The sequence below is a fragment of the Lactuca saligna genome, chromosome 5, assembly GCF_052625555.1.
Source record: "Lactuca saligna cultivar CGN05327 chromosome 5, ASM5262555v1, whole genome shotgun sequence".
NCBI lineage: Eukaryota > Viridiplantae > Streptophyta > Magnoliopsida > Asterales > Asteraceae > Lactuca > Lactuca saligna.
In genome coordinates, this window is record NC_136421.1 from 143473116 (window position 1) to 143494863 (window position 21748).

Sequence of the window (21748 nt, forward strand, 5' to 3'; positions counted from 1 at the left end):
CCAACATTCGTTCCAATGACAACCAGTGATTGCCAGTGATTGCCAATGATAGTGATCCATCACTAGACAAATCCCTAAAAGGCCACACAACTTCTAAAGACCAGACAAACACTTCCCAAATCCTAGAGAATCCGATAGCCCTTGACGCTTGAAATGATACCACACTCAAATCTTGAAGACCAAAATTCAGATGCTCCAACAAATGCCTCAGCAAAATCCATCTCCATTGGTGTTTCCAATAGTCACTTAAAGGACAGCTACTAAAACCACCGAATCCTGACGATGCTGAATAACCATCCTGTAGACCCTGACCGCAGGCCTTCACACAATGCCCCTAAATTGATCTCGACCCTAACCCAAGATAACACTGACCACTCTAAACCAGCAAAAAGGGAAATGACCTTTCAGTAACCACTTAGTACTTCACGGTACGCAAATGATACATTACAATATTTGAAGATATAACTCATACATGGGCAAAGAAATGTATCAGATGTATGCTTAGCCAAACCTATGTAAGATTTCGACAAATATAAATGTTGATATAACTAATCTGAAGGTAGGCAAGAGATATATAACTGCAATACCGCCTGCTGGAGTCCTGACCTCCCTCGTCGGACACTACAAAACTCAACTCCTATTTGTTGGGGTGTCCGCACTACCTTCTCATCCATCAGTGATCCTCAAAGTAGCCTGAATAGACGTACTCACTACTCCTCCCCTCAACATCACATAGTTGGCCTTCTTGTGGCCCATCTGATCGTAGTGAAAACATAACATACTTGCTCCCTGAGGACAATCCTTGCTGACGTGGCCAACCCGTACACATTGTACTGACTTCGCCCCTACTGGCCTCTCAACAGTTGATCGGATATCTTAGGTGGCTTCCCGAGACCCTCCAAAATATGCACTTGTTTGACCTCCTCTTCTTAATGTGCTCCATATCAATATCCCGCTCTCGGGCTCTAGAGATCATATCATTCAAGGACTCGCATCCTAAAATACTCATAAATTTCCTAATATCATCCCAAAGTATATCATGATACCATACTTTCTTCATCTCCTTGTCTGCTGCATACTATGGTACCAATAAAGCCCTCTCCCAGATCTTGGTAGTGATCTTTACCATATTCTTAGTAGTATGCCGAAGAACCGGAAACTCTCGTGCCAACTGTTGCACCTCAATTGCCGGAGCAAACTCCGCTCGAAACTTGGATGAGAAATTATCCCATGACATGGCATCAATTGCATCATCACCCAATTCACTACTAACCTTTTCGCAATAATCATGTGCCCGGTCCTTCAACATGCAGGAAGCATATCTGGCCTTTGTCTCCTCGGGTAGAAACCCATCCTGAACGCGTTATCCACATCCACTAACCACCTCCTACTGACAATGGGGTCCCTTTCCCCATGGAACGTAGGAGCTATACAAGCACGAAACTCCTGGAAAGAAAGAGTGTGGGGTGCAATGATAGCCATAACCTCTGCACGGAACGCGCCCAAGCGTTCATCCACTATCTACAAAACAAAGAGAGAGATCTCTGATGAAATGAACTCCCGTAACTGCTCGCTAATCGGCTCAGTACCCGTACTTGATCCAGAACCTGAACCAGAACCACCTCCGTGAGTGCTCATCTCTAAACGAAAAAACCACAACCAATGATCAAAACATACTCAAGGATCCTCCTCCCCCTAAGCTTCATAGATTCTCCAAGACTCTCACCAATTCGAGTATGGATCCTGTGCTTTCTGTAGTATGGGCCCAATTGTAACGCCCGTAGATCCGGACTAGTCAATTTAGAGGCAATAGGGGTCGAAAATGACTTTTCGACAAAAGATTTTTTAGAATAAATAATCTTAACCAAGTTTTGGAATATGTTTCAAGGTTTCCGTACATATAAAGAATGCCGAAATCCGAGTTATAACGAAGAAGTTATGGCCCGTCGAAGTTTCGCGACGGAACCGGCACGGCATCGGGAAGCGTAAATAGTGAATTTACGATAGAAGACTTTTTAGCCTTAGTAACCTAAACAAAAGTTGTAGAATATGTTAAACTAAGAACATCGATAAAAAGAACACCCAAATCTGACTTCGTATGAAGAAGTTATGATTTTTCTAAGATTCGGCTTAGCAATGCACGGCCCGAAACTCGAATTTTAGTTCGAGCGGTTTTTGGCTTACGTGACCTAAATGAGAGTTGAAGATCTCATTAATAGGAACTCAACGGTAAAAAGACAGACGAAAACGGAGTCCGTATGAAGGAGTTATGAATTCTTCGCGGTCATTTAACAGTCTAAACGCCTCCTACTGTTAAATTTGAGATCGGTCGAGAATTAGCCGACGGAGTCTAAATGAAAGTTGTAGATCTTGATTTTACCTACGCGTGGATATAAAGAACATCGAAAACGGAGCTCGTATGCGAAAGTTATGACTTTTCTAAGTTTGAAGGATGATACGCGATAGGGGGTGACGTGGCACCACCAGAATTGGACACGTGGCACCACCAGAAGGCAACCACATGGACCAACTCGGCGAGTAGGTCCCCCTTACTCGGTGAGTAGGCCAGTCAGTACCCCTATAAATAGAGGTGCCGGGTTCCATTCATTCTCACACCTTCCAACTTCTCTTTCTCTCTCTAAACTCTCTCTCTCTAAGCCTCCCTAACCCCCTAAAGCCTAAGGTAACTCCCTAGCACGAGGCGGAAGCCCCGGAGCGCCCGACGGCTCCGAGAAAAGGGTCTTTCGGCTCGGAAACGCTGCTCCAGCGAAACCCGGTTTTCGAGAAAACCCGCTGTAAGTGAGCTATGCCTACGCTATCTTTAGTATAGCTTATGTTTTAATATAGTAACATTATTAGGAACTTATAATGAGTATTTGGGCTATTATTATGAGTTATATTGAGTGTTATTTAATGCTTGTATAATAATAATAATAGTCAGACTATTAGTTTGTCGCGGTTATCGTTAGACTAAACCCTAGTGGTATTGATACTAGGTTTTATCGAAGGAATTTGCTTTGAGAGTATCGAAGCGCTTTCCGAGTGTTGAGTCACCACCTTTCAGGTGAGTGCATAGTCCCTTTCATCTTACACATAGATATGAAGTATTTAATATAAACTACGTGCTATGTGTGCATATTATCTGAATACTTGCTGTCTATGTTGGATGAACGTTTTATACATGTTTTAAAGAACTTAAACTGTATACGTATTTTATATATACGAATATGTTGGGTATGAGATGGGTAGATGAATGATGAGAGATAGAAGATGATGTGAGTATACATTGGCAGCTATAGACTTAGTGCCTATGGGACAAACACTGGTAGCTATGGACTTAGTACCTGTCAGACGTTGGTAGCTATGGATTTAGTACCTGTTAGGAGTTGGTAGCTATGGACTTAGTACCTATTTGTTAGACGTTGGTAGCTATAGATTTAGTACCTATAGGAATTGGTAGCTATGGACTTAGTACCTGTTGAGCATGGGTAGCTATGAATTTAGTACCCGATGAGTAAGATATAGCAGCTATGGAATTAGTGCTTTACGAACGAATATCGGCAGCTATGGATTTAGTGCCAGTCCTAGAACCCTGGAAGTAAGGGACTTCGGAATAAACGAATGAAGGATAGATGACTCTTAGGTTAAATCCTTAAAGAGTAAAGAAGATAATGGGGATGGGTAATTGGGTTGATTGTTTGATTAAACATAATAATTATATTATTGTGGGTTGAAAACCCTATGTACTCACCAGGTTTCCCAACCTGACCCACTCAGTTTATGTATATCACAGGTGACGAAATGAAGTGACATTACACTGAGAGATTTAAAGAGATGTAGATCACTAGTGTAAATAATTGTAAATTCTGTTTATGCTTATGTTTCTGTATTAACGATGACATCCCAAACGTTTTAAGATGAATAAAAATACGTTTCTTAGAAAATGTTTTAATAATGTATTTATCGTGTTTTTTTTTTCTGGGAACAAATTCCGTAACCTTTTTATAAAATGAAGTACTCTGATTTTCATAAACCATAAACAAAATCGGTCTTTTCTGGCCGTGATATTGGGGATGTCACAGTTGGCATCAGAGCATTAGTTTAAGCGAACTAGGAATATGGATTTATTTCTAGACTTAAACTTAGAATGCTAAGCGATGATTGTGAGGTGTGAGCACTAGCTTATTTTAGGAATGATGCCTAAATTGCTTTTATGTGCTAAATGCTTTGTGCATGATATGTTGTTAATTGTTCGGATCTATGGTCTGTTGCCGACCGGATCTGGAAACCTTATGTGTTTAGGATTCTAAACGTACGACTACGGTATTAGAACTAGCATGTAAACGTTTCGGAGCGATAAGGATGATTTAAACGTCAAGTAGATGTCTAAATTCACCTTATTCGGTGTATAGATCAATATGGCAAGAACCCGTAGTGGAGCTAGGAATGCAAATGGAGATAGGAACCAACCCCCAGTGGTTCAGCAAATACCTGTTGTTGAAGAAGTTGCGCCTGAGCCAGTCAACATGGCTGGAGTTCAAGCCATGATTCGGGCTATGTTAGCTGAACAAAGGGAAGAAATGAGACAGATGTTGAATAGGGACGAACCTACCATACATGTTGAACCGACGGAGCCAGTTCCCGAGCAATCCGAGGAAGGGAACTACAGCCGCCAAGTGAGTCAAGTGGGGACTCAAGGTGATCAAAGGGGTGGCTCGGGGAGGAGAAACGACAAGGATGGGCGAATGTACAAGAATTTCTTGGGTGTGAAACCACCAAGCCTCTCAGGAAGCCCGAAGCCAGTTGAGATTATGGATTGGATCTCTGAGATGGAGATGGTGTTTAAGAGCTGCAGCTGTAACGAGAAACAGAAAATTGTCTTCGCAGTAAGACAACTGAAAACTAGAGTCTTGAGCTGGTGGAAGCTATTGGCAGATACGATGCCACGAGGAGAAGCCTTAAGGATGTCGTGGGAAGAGTTTTTGGAACAGTTGAGAATGCAATACTGCTCGGAGATAGATCTGATAGACCTAAACAATGAGTTTCAGAACCTGAAGAAAGGGAAGATGAGTGTTGATGAGTATGCCACCGTATTCACCGAAAGGATGAAGCTATTCCCCTACTTGGTGCCTACTGAACTCTCCAAGATTGATAGGTTTGCTAACGGACTGCCCACTGACTTTGGCCCAATGGTCAAAATGGCAACTACTTTGAAAGCAGCTGTTAGGGCAGCTAAGAACGTAGAGGCCCAGATAAGAGAAAAGGGTCTAGAAAAAGATAAGGTAGGAGAGAAGCGGAAGTTTGAAGGATCTTCGAGGCCGAACAAGGAAAGCAAATTCTCAAAGATTGGAGGAGCAGATGGAGGTGAAGCAAGATGGTGTGATAGATGCAAGAAGAAGCATGGTGGAAAGTGCAACGAAGAAGTGACTTGTTACAAGTGTGGGAGGACTGGTCACTATTCCAAAGACTGCACGCATAATGAAAAAGTATGCTACGGATGTGGAGGCAAGGGGCACATGTCCAGAGACTGCCCAAGGAAAAATAAAGCAGCAAGACCAGAAACGCCACCAAGGCCGAGGGCATTTCACATGATCCTTGACGAGGAAGAGAACCATGCAAGGAATCAAGAATGAGGACTTCTTACCCGAAGATCGGATTATGCAGTAGCCATAGTTTCGTATGATGTAGCCTAGTAGAGGAATAGTCTAGGGTAAACTTGAACACCTATGTAATAGTTTCGAGAAATAATAAAATCTTCGTTTTGTTATCTGATGTGTGAAATTGTTGTGTGATTTGCTGCATGGTGACTTGGGAAACTGCGAGACAATACTTGGAACGAGTATGAGTAGGTGTGAAAGGTAGTAGAGGTCTATACTACCGGAAGCACAGGACTCACACTTGGATCAGGGAAAGTCACAAGGTTACCAAGAAGCCAGTAATTGATTTCGTTTTATTCACGTATGTCGTTACCATTGTTTCAGTAATGACTAAGAAGATTATTGTTATCCCGACCCTAGTGGTCATATCACATTGAGTCCAACTACGATGAGTAGGTTACGTGGTTCAGAGAACCAAGTTTGATATAGCGTCCGACTTAAACCGAACGATTAAAATCAAAGCGATCAATAGAAGTATCGCGCTCGTTGGTAGCTAGAAATGCTACATGTTAAAGTATGATTATATCACATTAGAACATGAAGGAAGGCTTAGTCTGTTTTAGAATTTAAGAGACCTGAGTCTAAATGTGCATCACATGATGATAGGTCATAATTTGGAGTCTAACCTTAGGTAGAGAGCAGGTGCATGATCGAGTACTGCTTGCAGTGAACGAGTCTAGGAGATAGACTTGAAGGAATGTAGAAGTTATAATTATTACCTAGGATAAAGAGATAACGTATGGAGTCATTATATGACCCTATTTCGTTGATGATTCCGGGACGTAATCATCCTAAGGGGGAGATAATTGTAACGCCCGTAGATCCGGGCTAGTCAATTTAGAGGCAATAGGGGTCGAAAACGACTTTTCGACAAAAGATTATTTAGAATAAATAATCTTAACCAAGTTTTGGAATATGTTTCAAGGTTTCCGTACATATAAAGAATGCCGAAATCCGAGTTATAACGAAGAAGTTATGGCCCGTCGAAGTTTCGCGACGGAACCGGCACGGCATCGGGAAGCGTAAATAGTGAATTTACGGTAGAAGACTTTTTAGCCTTAGTAACCTAAACAAAAGTTGTAGAATATGTTAAACTAAGAACATCGATAAAAAGAACGCCCAAATCTGACTTCGTATGAAGAAGTTATGATTTTTCTAAGATTCGGCTTAGCAATGCACGGCCCGAAACTCGAATTTTAGTTCGAGCGGTTTTTGGCTTACGTGACCTAAATGAGAGTTGAAGATCTCATTAATAGGAACTCAACGGTAAAAATACAGACGAAAACGGAGTCCGTATGAAGGAGTTATGAATTCTTCGCGGTCATTTAACAGTCTAAACGCCTCCTACTGTTAAATTTGAGATCGGTCGAGAATTAACTGACGGAGTCTAAATGAAAGTTGTAGATCTTGATTTTACCTACGCGTGGATATAAAGAACGTCGAAAACGGAGCTCGTATGCGAAAGTTATGACTTTTCTAAGTTTGAAGGATGATACGCGATAGGGGGTGACGTGGCACCACCAGAAGGCCACCACATGGACCAACTCGGCGAGTAGGTCCCCCTTACTCGGTGAGTAGGCCAGTCAGCACCCCTATAAATAGAGGTGCCGGGTTCCATTCATTCTCACACCTTACAACTTCTCTTTCTCTCTCTTTCTCTCTCTCTAAGCCTCCCTAACCCCCTAAAGCCTAAGGTAACTCCCTAGCACGAGGCGGAAGCCCCGGAGCGCCCGACGGCTCCGAGAAAAGGGTCTTTCGGCTCGGAAACGCTGCTCCAGCGAAACCCGGTTTTCGAGAAAACCCGCTGTAAGTGAGCTATGCCTATGCTATCTTTAGTATAACTTATGTTTTAATATAGTAACATTATTAGGAACTTATAATGAGTATTTGGGCTATTATTATGAGTTATATTGAGTGTTATTTGTGACATCCCCAAAATCACGGCCATAAAAGACCGATTTTGTTTATGCTTTATAAAAATCAGAGTACTTTATTTTATAAAAAGGTTGCGGAATTTGTTCCCAGAAAAACATGGTAAATACGTTATTAAAACATTTTCGAAGAAACGTATTTATTTCATTTTAAAACGTTTGGGATGTCATCGTTAATACATGAACATAAGCATAAACAGAACTTACAATTATTCACACTAGTGGTCTACATCTCTTTAAATCTCTCAGTGTAATGTCACTTCATATCAACACCTGTGATATAAATAAGCTGAGTGGGTCAGGTTGGGAAACCTGGTGAGCACATAGGGATTTCAATCCCACAATGTTATACCATATATATAGTTTAAAATTCACAAAATATACAATTTCACCATACATATATATAAACAACTCTTATCCTACCCCGTCGATCCTCGCAACGAAGCTATCCATACTCTCGGACCTAAGATTAGTCGTTTTACCTACTCCATACTCTCGGATCAGAAATGAACGAATTTACCAAATCCATACTCTCAGACTAGGGATGAATGACTAATCCATACTCTCGGATTAAAGATGAATGATTATGCCTAATCCATACTCTCGGACTAGGGACAATAGCTAATCCATACTCTCGGATTAACGACGAATGATTATGCCTAATCCATATTCTCGGACTAGGGACAATGACTATGTCTAATCCATACTCCCGGATAAGTGACATATACTAACTTCTATTCTCTGAGTTTAACTCACTTGTACTCGTAAGAATATACTACCCAATATTCCTCATATTTAATTTAGGTCTACTCTTTATCCTAAATTATCAAATATAATCAGGTATGTTCTTTAACACGAATTTCAAGCAACATCAATTAACTCGCACATAAACATATAATTAATACTTCAATCAATACTTGTATTAAAATCATGTTCATGAAAGGGACTATGCACTCACCTGAGAAGGTGGTGACTCGGTACTCGGACAGCGCTTCGTTTACTTTAAAATAATTTCTTTCGACGAAACCTAGTGTTATCACCAATAGATTTTAGTCTATTATTCGCCGAGACTAATTAATAGTCTAGCTATTATTACTATTATATAAGCGTTAAAAAAATACTTATATAACCCATAATAACAGCCCAAGTATTTATTATATGTTCTTAATAACGTTAATATAATTAAATAAAAACTATATTAAAAATAGCGTAGGCGTAGCTCACTTACAGCGGGTTTTATAGAAAACCAGGCTTTGCTTGGAGCAGCATTTCTGAGCTGAAAAGCTCTTCTTCTCGGAGCCGTCGAGCACTCCAGGGCTTCCGCCTCGTGCTAGGGAGGTTCCCTAGGCTTTTCGAGGGATTTCGGGGCTAGAGAGAGGTTCTAGAGAGAGAGTAAAGAGAAGAAAGAATGGGAAAGGTGTGAAGAAAATGAGGGTGGGAGAGGTGGTATTTATAGGGTGAAAATGGCTGAACTTGGTGCCACATGTCACCATCTAGTGGCAAGACTTGGGGAGAAAGCAATGGCCAAGATTGTGCCACATCACCCATTTTCGCACAACACACTTCCGACTTCTAAAATCCGTAACTTTCACATACGACCTCCGTTTTTGACGTTCTTTATATCCACGCGTAGGTAAAAATAATATCTACAACTTTCATTTTGACTCCGTCGGCTAATTCTCGACCGATCTTAAATTTAACAGTACGAGGTGTTTAGACTGTTAAATGACCGCGAAAAATTCGTAACTCCTTCATACGGACTCCGTTTTCGTCTGTCTTTTTACCGTTGAGTTCCTATTAATGAGATCTTCAACTCTCATTTATTTCACGTAAGCCAAAAACCGCTCGAACTAAAATTCGAGTTTCGGGCTGTACACTGTTAAGCCGAATCTTAGAAAAATCATAACTTCCTCATACGAAGTCAGATTTGGGCGTTCTTTTTATCGACGTTCTTAGTTTAACATATTCTACGACTTTTGTTTAGATTGATAAGGCTAAAAAGTCTTCTATCGTAAATTCACTATTTACGTCTTCCGGTGCCGTGCCGGTTTTGCCGTAAAACTTCGGCGGGCCATAACTTCTTCGTTATAACTCGGATTTCGGCGTTCTTTATATGTACGGAAACCTTCTGACACATTCTAAAACTTGGTTAAGACTATTCATTCTAAATAATCTATTGTCGAAAAGTCATTTTTGACCCCTATTGCCTCTAAATTGACTAGCCCGGATCTGCGGGCGTTACAATTATCTCCCCCTTAGGATGATTACGTCCCGGAATCATCAACGAAACAAGGATCGTATAATGACTCCATACGTCATCTCTTCATCCTAGGTAATAATTATAATGTCTTTATTCCTTCAAGTCTATCTCTTAGACTTATTGACTGTAAGCAGTACTTGATCGTGCACCTGCTCTCTACCTCATATTAGACTCCAAATTATGACCTATCATCATGTGATGTACGTTTAGACTCAGGTCTCTTAAATTCTAAAACAGACTAAGCCTTCCTTCATGTTCTAATGTGATATAATCATACTTTAACATGTAGCATTTCTAGCTACCAACGAGCGCGATACTTCTATTGATCGCTTTGATTTTTAATCGTTTGGTTTAAGTCGGACGCTATATCAAACTTGGTTCTCTAAACCACGTAACCTACTCATCGTAGTCAGACTCAAGGTGATATGACCACTAGGGTCGGGATAACAACAATCTTCTTAGTCATTACCGAAACAATGGTAACGGCATACTTGAATAAAACGAAATCAATTACTGGCTTCTTGGTAACCTTGTGACTTTCCCTGATCCAAGTGTGAGTCCTGTGCTTCCGGTAGTATAGGCCTCTACTACCATTCACACCTACTCATACTCGTCCCAAGTATTGTCCCGCAGTTTTTCCAAGTCACCATACAAGAAAACCATACAACAACTTAACACATGAGATAACAAAACAAAGGTTTTATATTATTTCTTGAAACTCTTACATAGGTGTTCAAGTTCACCCTAGACTATGCCTCTAACGGGTTACATCGTGAGGTACTATTTACACGATTACTCCATAACTCGATCCTCGGATGTCAAGCCTTCACTCTTGAATCCTTGCATTGTCATCTGCTTCGTCGAGGATCATTTGAAATGCTCTCACCTTTGGCTTTGGTGGCACATTTGGCTTTGTAGCCCCTTCTCTCTTTGGGCAGTCTTGTTTGAAGTGTCCTTCTTCTCCACACTTAAAGCAGACTTCTCTCTTGGTTGTGCATTCGCTGGCGTAATGACCAGTCTTCCCGCATTTAAAGCATGTCGTATATTTAGAGCATTTCCCGATGTGCTTCTTTCTACACTTGTCACACCATTGCGTTCCTTCTTCAAACTTCGAGAATTTTCTCTTCTCGTTGGACCTTGAAGATCCTTCAAACTTTCTCTTCTCGCCAACCTCCATCTTGCTGGAGGCTCTTCCCTTGATCATATCTTCGACAGACTTGGCAGCCCAGATAGCTGCCTCTAGAGTAGGTGGTTGACGCACTGGAACTGCGTACTCCCATGGAAGTCCTTTTGCGTACTTGTTGATTTTCGTCAGCTCATCCGGAACAAGACGCAAGGCGAACTCCATCTTCTCCGTGAAGTTGTTGGTGTATTCATCGATTGACATGCTTCCCTTCTTCAGGGTTAGAAACTGGTTCTCTAGCTCAAGCAGGTTTTGAGCTGAGCAGTACTTTTGTTTGAATCGCACCAGAAATTCCGCCCATGTTAGTTGTAGAGGCTCATTAGGGCTTAAAGTCTTCCCCCAAGGTATTCCACCAACGTACAACGCCTCCTCGAAACTGACGCACTGCAAATGTGGTCTGTAGCTTCCCTCTACAACCGCATGTCATGAAGGCTAACTCCATCTCCGAGATCCAATCCATGACCCCGATCGGATCCTCCTTTCCAGTGAAAGTCGATGGCTTGCAAGTCAGAAAATCCTTGTACTTGCATCCATTCCTCTCGACCTCGTCATCTTGGTTGTTTTGTCGAACTATTGGTGGGTTGACTTGACCAACAGTCCCACTGTAGTTTCCTTCCTCAGTCTGCCCTTCATTCAACTCGGGCTGTTCGATCTGAATAGTGGCTTCCTCACGATTTTGCTGGAGCAAACGTCTAGTTTCCTCCATTTGACGATCCAACATCGCTTGGATCATCGCTTGCACTCCAGCCATTGTGACTGGCTCAGCGGCGGCTTCCATCATCGGTATTTGCTCAATCACTGGGGGTTGGTTTCTGTTCCCATTTGCATTCACGTTTCCGCTACGGGTTCTTGCCATCTTGATCTATACACCGAATAAGGTGAATCTAGATCTTTACTTAGGATTGACGGTTAAATCATCCTTATCACTCCGAAACGTTTATACGCTAGTTCTAATATCGTAGTCGTACGTTTAGAATCCTAAACACATAAGGTTTCCAGATCCGGTCGGCAACAGACCATAGATCCGAACAACTAACAGCATATCAGGCACAAGTATTTAGCACATAAAAGCATTTTAGGCATAATTCCTAAAATAAGCTAGTGCTCACACCTCACAATCATCGCTTAGCATTCTAAGTTTAAGTCTAGAAATAAATCCATATTCCTAGTTCGCTTAAACTAATGCTCTGATACCAACTGTGACATCCCCAAAATCACGGCCATAAAAGACCGATTTTGTTTATGCTTTATAAAAATCAGAGTACTTTATTTTATAAAAAGGTTGCGGAATTTGTTCCCAGAAAAACATGGTAAATACGTTATTAAAACATTTTCGAAGAAACGTATTTATTTCATTTTAAAACGTTTGGGATGTCATCGTTAATACATGAACATAAGCATAAACAGAACTTACAATTATTCACACTAGTGGTCTACATCTCTTTAAATCTCTCAGTGTAATGTCACTTCATATCAACACCTGTGATATAAATAAACTGAGTGGGTCAGGTTGGAAAACCTGGTGAGCACATAGGGATTTCAATCCCACAATGTTATACCATATATATAGTTTAAAATTCACAAAATATACAATTTCACCATACATATATATAAACAACTCTTATCCTACCCCGTCGATCCTCGCAACGAGGCTATCCATACTCTCGGACCTAAGATTAGTCGTTTTACCTACTCCATACTCTCGGATCAGAAATGAACGAATTTACCAAATCCATACTTTCGGACTAGGGACAAATGACTAATCCATACTCTCGGATTAAAGATTAATGATTATGCCTAATCCATACTCTCGGACTAGGGACAATAGCTAATCCATACTCTCGGATTAACGATGAATGATTATGCCTAATCCATATTCTCGGACTAGGGACAATGACTATGTCTAATCCATACTCCCGGATAAGTGACATATACTAACTTCTATTCTCTGAGTTTAACTCACTTGTACTCGTAAGAATATACTACCCAATATTCCTCATATTTAATTTAGGTCTACTCTTTATCCTAAATTATCAAATATAATCAGGTATGTTCTTTAACACAAATTTCAAGCAACATCAATTAACTCGCACATAAACATATAATTAATACTTCAATCAATACTTGTATTAAAATCATGTTCATGAAAGGGACTATGCACTCACCTGAGAAGGTGGTGACTCGGTACTCGGACAGCGCTTCGTTTACTTTAAAATAATTTCTTTCGACGAAACCTAGTGTTATCACCAATAGATTTTAGTCTATTATTCGCCGAGACTAATTAATAGTCTAGCTATTATTACTATTATATAAGCGTTAAAAAAATACTTATATAACCCATAATAACAGCCCAAGTATTTATTATATGTTCTTAATAACGTTAATATAATTAAATAAAAACTATATTAAAAATAGCGTAGGCGTAGCTCACTTACAGCGGGTTTTATAGAAAACCAGGCTTTGCTTGGAGCAGCGTTTCTGAGCTGAAAAGCTCTTCTTCTCGGAGCCGTCGAGCACTCCAGGGCTTCCGCCTCGTGCTAGGGAGGTTCCCTAGGCTTTTCGGGGGATTTCGGGGATAGAGAGAGGTTCTAGAGAGAGAGTAAAGAGAAGAAAGAATGGGAAAGGTGTGAAGAAAATGAGGGTGGGAGAGGTGGTATTTATAGGGTGAAAATGGCTGAACTTGGTGCCACATGTCACCATCTAGTGGCAAGACTTGGGGAGAAAGCAATGGCCAAGATTGTGCCACATCACCCATTTTCGCACAACACACTTCCGACTTCTAAAATCCGTAACTTTCACATACGACCTCCGTTTTTGACGTTCTTTATATCCACGCGTAGGTAAAAATAATATCTACAACTTTCATTTTGACTCCGTCAGCTAATTCTCGACCGATCTTAAATTTAACAGTACGAGGTGTTTAGACTGTTAAATGACCGCGAAAAATTCGTAACTCCTTCATACGGACTCCGTTTTCGTCTGTCTTTTTACCGTTGAGTTCCTATTAATGAGATCTTCAACTCTCATTTATTTCACGTAAGCCAAAAACCGCTCGAACTAAAATTCGAGTTTCGGGCTGTACACTGTTAAGCCGAATCTTAGAAAAATCATAACTTCCTCATACGAAGTCAGATTTGGGCGTTCTTTTTATCGACGCTCTTAGTTTAACATATTCTACGACTTTTGTTTAGATTGCTAAGGCTAAAAGGTCTTCTATCGTAAATTCACTATTTACGTCTTCCGGTGCCGTGCCGGTTTTGCCGTAAAACTTCGGCGGGCCATAACTTCTTCGTTATAACTCGGATTTCGGCGTTCTTTATATGTACGGAAACCTTGTGACACATTATAAAACTTGGTTAAGACTATTCATTCTAAATAATCTATTGTCTAAAAGTCATTTTTGACCCCTATTACCTCTAAATTGACTAGCCCGGATCTGCGGGCGTTACATTATTTAACGCTTGTATAATAATAATAATAGTCAGACTATTAGTTTGTCGCGGTTATCGTTAGACTAAACCCTAGTGGTAATGATATTAGGTTTTATCGAAGGAATTTGCTTTGAGAGTATCGAAGCGCTGTCCGAGTGTTGAGTCACCACCTTTCAGGTGAGTGCATAGTCCCTTTCATCTTACACATAGATATGAAGTATTTAATATAAACTACGTGCTATGTGTGCATATTATCTGAATACTTGCTGTCTATGTTGGATGAACGTTTTATACATGTTTTAAAGAACTTAAACTGTATACGTATTTTATATATACGAATATGTTGGGTATGAGATGGGTAGATGAATGATGAGAGATAGAAGATGATGTGAGTATACATTGGCAGCTATAGACTTAGTGCCTATGGGACAAACACTGGTAGCTATGGACTTAGTACCTGTCAGACGTTGGTAGCTATGGATTTAGTACCTGTTAGGAGTTGGTAGCTATAGACTTAGTACCTATTTGTTAGACGCTGGTAGCTATGAATTTAGTACCTGTAGGAATTGGTAGCTATGGACTTAGTACCTGTTGAGCATGGGTAGCTATGAATTTAGTACCCGATGAGTAAGATACAGCAGCTATGGAATTAGTGCTTTACGAACGAATATCGGCAGCTATGGATTTAGTGCCAGTCCTAGAACCCTGGAAGTAAGGGACTTCGGAATAAACGAATGAAGGATAGATGACTCTTAGGTTAAATCCTTAAAGAGTAAAGAAGATAATGGGGATGGGTAATTGGGTTGATTGTTTGATTAAACATAATAATTATATTATTGTGGGTTGAAAACCCTATGTACTCACCAGGTTTCCCAACCTGACCCACTCAGTTTATGTATATCACAGGTGACGAAATGAAGTGACATTACACTGAGAGATTTAAAGAGATGTAGATCACTAGTGTAAATAATTGTAAGTTCTGTTTATGCTTATGTTTCTGTATTAACGATGACATCCCAAACGTTTTAAGATGAATAAAAATACGTTTCTTCGAAAATGTTTTAATAACGTATTTATCGTGTTTTTTTTCTGGGAACAAATTCCGCAACCTTTTTATAAAATGAAGTACTCTGATTTTCATAAAGCATAAACAAAATCGGTCTTTTCTGGCCGTGATTTTGGGGATGTCACAGCCCAATACTACCTTCCACACCTATCTATACTTTTCGCAGCAATCCTCCTGAATCCTCTAAGTCACTTCTTTAAACTATTATGCTAGTACTCATTGAACCATATCCTAGGCTATCCTAGGTTCCCGAACCCACCCAGTCCTCAGTTGCTGAAGGAATCCCATGAATGTCAACTGCCTACCTCATGAATATAGCCACATGCAACAGAGATCAGATAATCCTTCAAGTAAAAGACTCAACCCAAGAATGGTTGGAATCAAACAAGAGCTGCGTAATAGGTTCAACTCCATCACTCTGATATTATCTAGCATGTGCCACATGTGACTTAGCATATTTACTTAGTAGCTAACTCACATCGCTAAGAGTCCCACAAAGCATAAAGCAAGCAACATTCAGACAATGTAAAAACTAACTAACATACTCCAATCAAACCATTCTATCCTCTAATTAGGAATCTATACTAGCATGCAATTCTAAGGCTCATACAATCAGGCATAACCTAAATAGGCCATCCTACCACTGGCTGATCAGTTCTGGCATGCAAATCTACAAGCTCATATAAGCATACAAAGGCATATCTACTAGATCCTTAGCTTAAATCGAGCATGCGAATCTCATAATCATATCATATCAAATTACAAACATGTATTGGTATTTTAGGAACCACTTACTTGAGCTCGGTTGGTTTCACACATCACACCCCTTTCTTTGTATTGAAATTCTTTTGTAATTAAATGATTATTGTATAAAAATTTCTTCAAGCCCTCAGTTTGAGTTCAGGCAAACCGAGAGTATGCCCGAATCCCTCAAACCAAGGCTCTGATGATAATTTGTAACATCCCACAAATCCAGGGTAAAATTTTCATTTTTATTTTAACCAAAAACACTATCGTAACTTGTATAATACATTGAAAAATATTTCAAATATAACAAATATCATATTCTAATCCCAAAAATCATATATTGCGGAAATCATGGGCATATGTGTTGTGATGGCCTCGAGCTCTTTCATTTGAAAATTGGATGTACCTGGAACCAAAACTTAAAAAAGTAAGTATGAAGCTTAGCGAGTTCCCCAGATACCACATACCATACATATTAACTGATCCATACATGCCATTCATAACCGTTACTCATACATATCATACATATATCAACATCAATAAAAGTGCTATGTGTCGTACATAGTTTTGTCATTATGCCATAAGGCACCTCGTGGTCTTTCTTGCCAGGTCGGGGGCCACAACCCTGGGTCTTATAGACAAGTTCTAGGAGCCACCTCCTGGTCTTCCATTCAAGCATCATAAAGACAACTAGCATACAAACTATACTACTTAACCAATTACTTATTAGAGTTCAGATTCTGGTCTTGAATACAGTTTCCCAGAAGCCATCTCGTGGTCTTTCATACATAATTCCTAGGGATAACCCCCGGGTCTTCCTAATATATATAAACTAAATTGGTTGGCATTGGTGCCTTCAACCCATACAAACAGTGATGAGACTCACGTCACATTGCTGAAGTCCAATGGATAAAACTCTAGCTTCTGGCTGGCAAATCCCCAAACTGTCAATATAAAAAAAACACCCAATTAGTAATTAGGTTCCAATGCATAACCTTAAATACACACTTGGGGTAAAAGGACCATTTTATCCCTAACCTAGCTTGGTCCAAGGCCAAGGCCCAAACTCACTCTGAAGGTCCAAAAGCCAAATAATCAACCAAAGACAAATTATGGCCCAATTTTTCAAATTGGGCCCAAACCCCTTACATGGGCCTTACCTTAAATCCCATCCAATTATACTAGTCCATATACTTGTTCTTAGATTGCCCATCAAGAATCCAAACATCTAATCCCAATAGAAAAGCCCAACACAAAACCCAACATAATTAGGGTTTTCACATAAAATGATGATTAGGGTTAAGTGTTCTTACTTAACCCATTAAGGACTTAATTCATTAAGTTCATCATTATACTAGGTTAATCATATGATTTGGTTAGTCATAAGTCATAAATTCAATCCACTGGTCCAAAACGCGGGTCCCAACAAATCGAAAACTAACATCTCAAAAATTAGGGGTTTCTAAACCCTAATTAGGGTTTCCAACCTAATCACAGGCCAATTAGTCCAATGGTTAAGTTTTTATATTAATTAGATTCTAATAAGTCGGGCACCACCCACTACCACCTCAGGTGGTGGTGGTTATTGGCGGTTCGCGGCAGCAACCATCACCCCATGGTGGTGGTGGTGGTGGTTATAGTATTAGGCCCAACAATGCCACAAGCTTCTCACTCATCAGACCAAATACATACACATGCCCATAGCTACCCAAGGTGGTGGCTGATGGTGGTATGAGGTGGCAGCCACTACCTCATGGTGGTGGTGGTGGCGGGTTTTCTTGATTCCCTACCAAGCAACACATGCCATCACACGAACACATGCTAAAATGTGAGCTCAACACCGCAAGTGGAGGGATAAGGTTGGCGGCTGGTGGAAATCGTGAGGGTTTGGGTTTAGTTTAGAGGATGTGATGAAGAGAAAGAGTGGGTTGACGAGTTTAAGCCCCCGTCTCTAGCTCCCAAACTTACATGCACATATGACACTTCCAGTCCGTCCTCTTCTTATTCTTTTCAAATCAATTTCATAAATTACCATTCAGCCCTCAACATTCCAAAATCCTTTCAATTTAAGTCCAATATTTACCAAACACCCCCTGACTTCTGACTATATTTACAAAACCATTCCGAAACTTACATTTTTAACCCCTAAAATCTAAATTATATCATTTAACTCCCTGAAACCAACACCCCACTAAATATTAAGGATTTAGGATTGCAGTAAAATAATATGATTTACATTTCAGGGTTAAGAGTTTATTTTTTATTTACTTATTAAATTAAATTTTAAACAAAATGTTACATCACGTGAGGTGGCACTTAATGAGTGATTTTAAGTTGTTCTTGAAAGTAAATAAAATCATCTCTCACTCTCTCTCTCTCTCTCTCTATCTCTCTCCTTCTCTCATTTTCTGATGGTGTAGGTCACTTTAACCACAACACGTTTAATATTGTGTATAGTTTTAAGTTTTGGATTACATTTTTTTAGAAGTTTTATTCAACAAATATTACACATAAAATATTATTATATGAACCAACTATTTGGTAATCTACTGGCTAAGACCTTGGTCTCTCCATTTGAGAGAGTATGTGACATACTTTGGCTTCTTAGCATATTGCTCAAAAGGTGAGTCGTCTCTGATATCCTCGCAAAAGTGGAGAGTTAGAGTGGGCGGCTAGGAGCCCTTTTTTTATACCAACATACAATAATAAATTATATAGTAAATATATACATAAAATTCAAAGATTGTTCAATCTGTAAAATGTAAGTTTAACACCATCAAGATGATCTAATGGTGATAATTTGATACAAAACACTCCAAAATGAAGTTGACATAGATTTGAATTTCACATGCTTCATCTTTGAGTAGTTTGTCATTAAAACACAATAAACTTTGTATAAAAGAATGATATAAAATGAAATATGATGTTATAATATACAAGGATTTCAAAAAAAAAAAGGTATGAACATCTTTTATGGTAGATTTTTCTAAAGCTTATTACTATTTGAATACACTTATCAATAGATTTTTATTATTGGATATGATAGCTAGTTTTTGAGGTCACTACAACCACTTATAAGATCATTTTGTGGATGCCAGGTGTTCACACGCAAAGGAAGAACCCTAATTTTTAAGGTTTTCACCCTATTTAAAGTGTATTATAGTTTGGAAATGTTTCTTATCTCTAACCTCCATTCCTTATAACCCTTATTTTGAAACCCTAAGTGTGTGCGAGTGTTTTGAAGCCTTGGAGTAACATTTCGGTGTCATTTTAGTGTTCATGGTGGAGAACGAAGATCTTTATAGTGTTGGTGTTTCTCTCTAACCATTAGATATGGACGTTTGGTATCTTGGAGTACCTTTTTGAGGTATAAAGTTTATATCTTGATGACTTCTTTACGAGATCTTGTTTAAGTGTACTTTTATGTTCTTTTTGGTCCCAAGAAGTTGACATTTGTGAGTTTGGAATGCTCCAAAGGTTTGGGCTATCCTTTCATGCACTTTGGAGGGTTTAAAATCATAAAAACGCAAACTTGGACCTTGATATTTAATGTGTGCAAACTCACTTAGTTTTAAACCTACTTTTAATTATCAAGTAACACACAAAAGGCAGTGAACCTATCAATTGTGGTATAGCTAAATAAGCAGGGTATCGAACACAGGGAACGGCAAATTAAATTAAAAACTAATTTTATCTAAGTTATTTAAGAAGTAGGGGTTTTTCTCTAGTTTTACAAGACTACAAAATTACTAACTATTACTAATTTGAGACTAGAAAATAACGACTTAACTAGATTCAATAATTGGAAAGGAACTTCTGTTTAATTCAACTTGGTTAACTCTATGGTTGATTTCAAGGTAATAGTGCAATGGATTAATTCTTTCGTTGGTTACCGATTCAAGTGATTAGATTTGTGTTCACTACCCTAATCCTTAACAAATAAACTAACTTAAACAGTGGCCAATTGTCTAATTTAATTATATTCACTAGATTAATTATTCGGGTTAAGTTAGACTTGCAATAGTTAACTAATTTATTATTTTAATTAACTTCTTGTTTGATGGTCATCTTACAAGCTTGCACATGAATTTACTCAATTTTCTTATTAATTCTAGTTTCATATTCATTAATCCTAGACATATAGCATAGTGATCACATAGCATATGAGGTCAATAATCAATAGATGTTCATGCTAATCAATTATCTTCCTATTAACAGAAAATTAATTATTATTCACACACAAGGTTCTTTAGCAAGCTAAAATAACAAAAATTCACCAACTTGGAATTAATCTTACCAATCAATCAAACCATATTGTCAACTTTGTATCCCCAAACAAAAGTCTAAAGGTTTTAGTTCATAATTAAAGTAAATAATAGCAAACAAACAAAGTCAAGTTGCTTAATCATAATGATAAAACAAAAGAATAAGTGGAATGATGAAATTTTGCCTTAATTACTCTCCGGAATTGAATTCTAGCTTCCTTCGTCGTCTTCTAGGGTTTTTCTGGCTTCTCAATCGTAGCAGAGTACTTCTGAATCATCCCAGAACTCTCTTCAATCGATCTGTGGAATTATCTTTAAATAAACGAATCGACTCGTCGAGTCACGTCGTGACTCGTCGAGTCCCTCTCACATTCCCCGTATTGCGATAACTCTTTGGGATCCCGAGTCATTATCTTCTCGATTCTTCGATTGGACTCGCCGAGTAGTCTATCTGACTCGCCGAGTAGGTGCCATTTTTAGTGTTTTTCTTCTTTATTCCATTCTCGAACTCCTAACCGCTTCTCCTACTTCCTTTCGCTTCCGAGCTTCATTTTTGGACTGAAAAACATAATTTAACACTTTTAAGTACCTTTTGTCCATAATATGCAATAATTAAGCTAATAAATGAATAAAAATGTATACTTAATATGAACTAATTATGCACATATCAAAATACCCCACACTTGTCTTTTGCTTGCCCCCAAGCAAAACTGAATTTTAAGACATTAGAATTATGTATGACAACTCCAATCTAACCCAGCCATTATGCCAAGACCGCAACGCATGCATTTGTGTCTAAAATTTTTCCTAAACCCCCCCCCATACTCCAAATACTCACAATCCTCATAAACATTCGCCCACTCACCCCGAACTATGCTCATTTTATGGAACCCTCCGAATCCATCCTCAGAAAACCTCTTACCCTCAAGGTATTTTTAATTGAGCAACCCAAGCATACATAATCTAGAATTACAACTTTTCGATAACACTATCGAGCTCTTTGAATTCTTCACTTCCTTGATAATTTGTTCTTTGATCTCTTTGAATTCACCACCTTGTATTGATTGATTTTTGGTATCTTCAACTTTTTGGATTTCTTGGAATTTTGGACCTTTAGATCTTCACTTTATTTTCTCCAAAATTCTTACAACTTTTCTAGTAATTCTCTTTTTTTTTTACATGTATTCCTCACTTTTTTTCACTCAAAT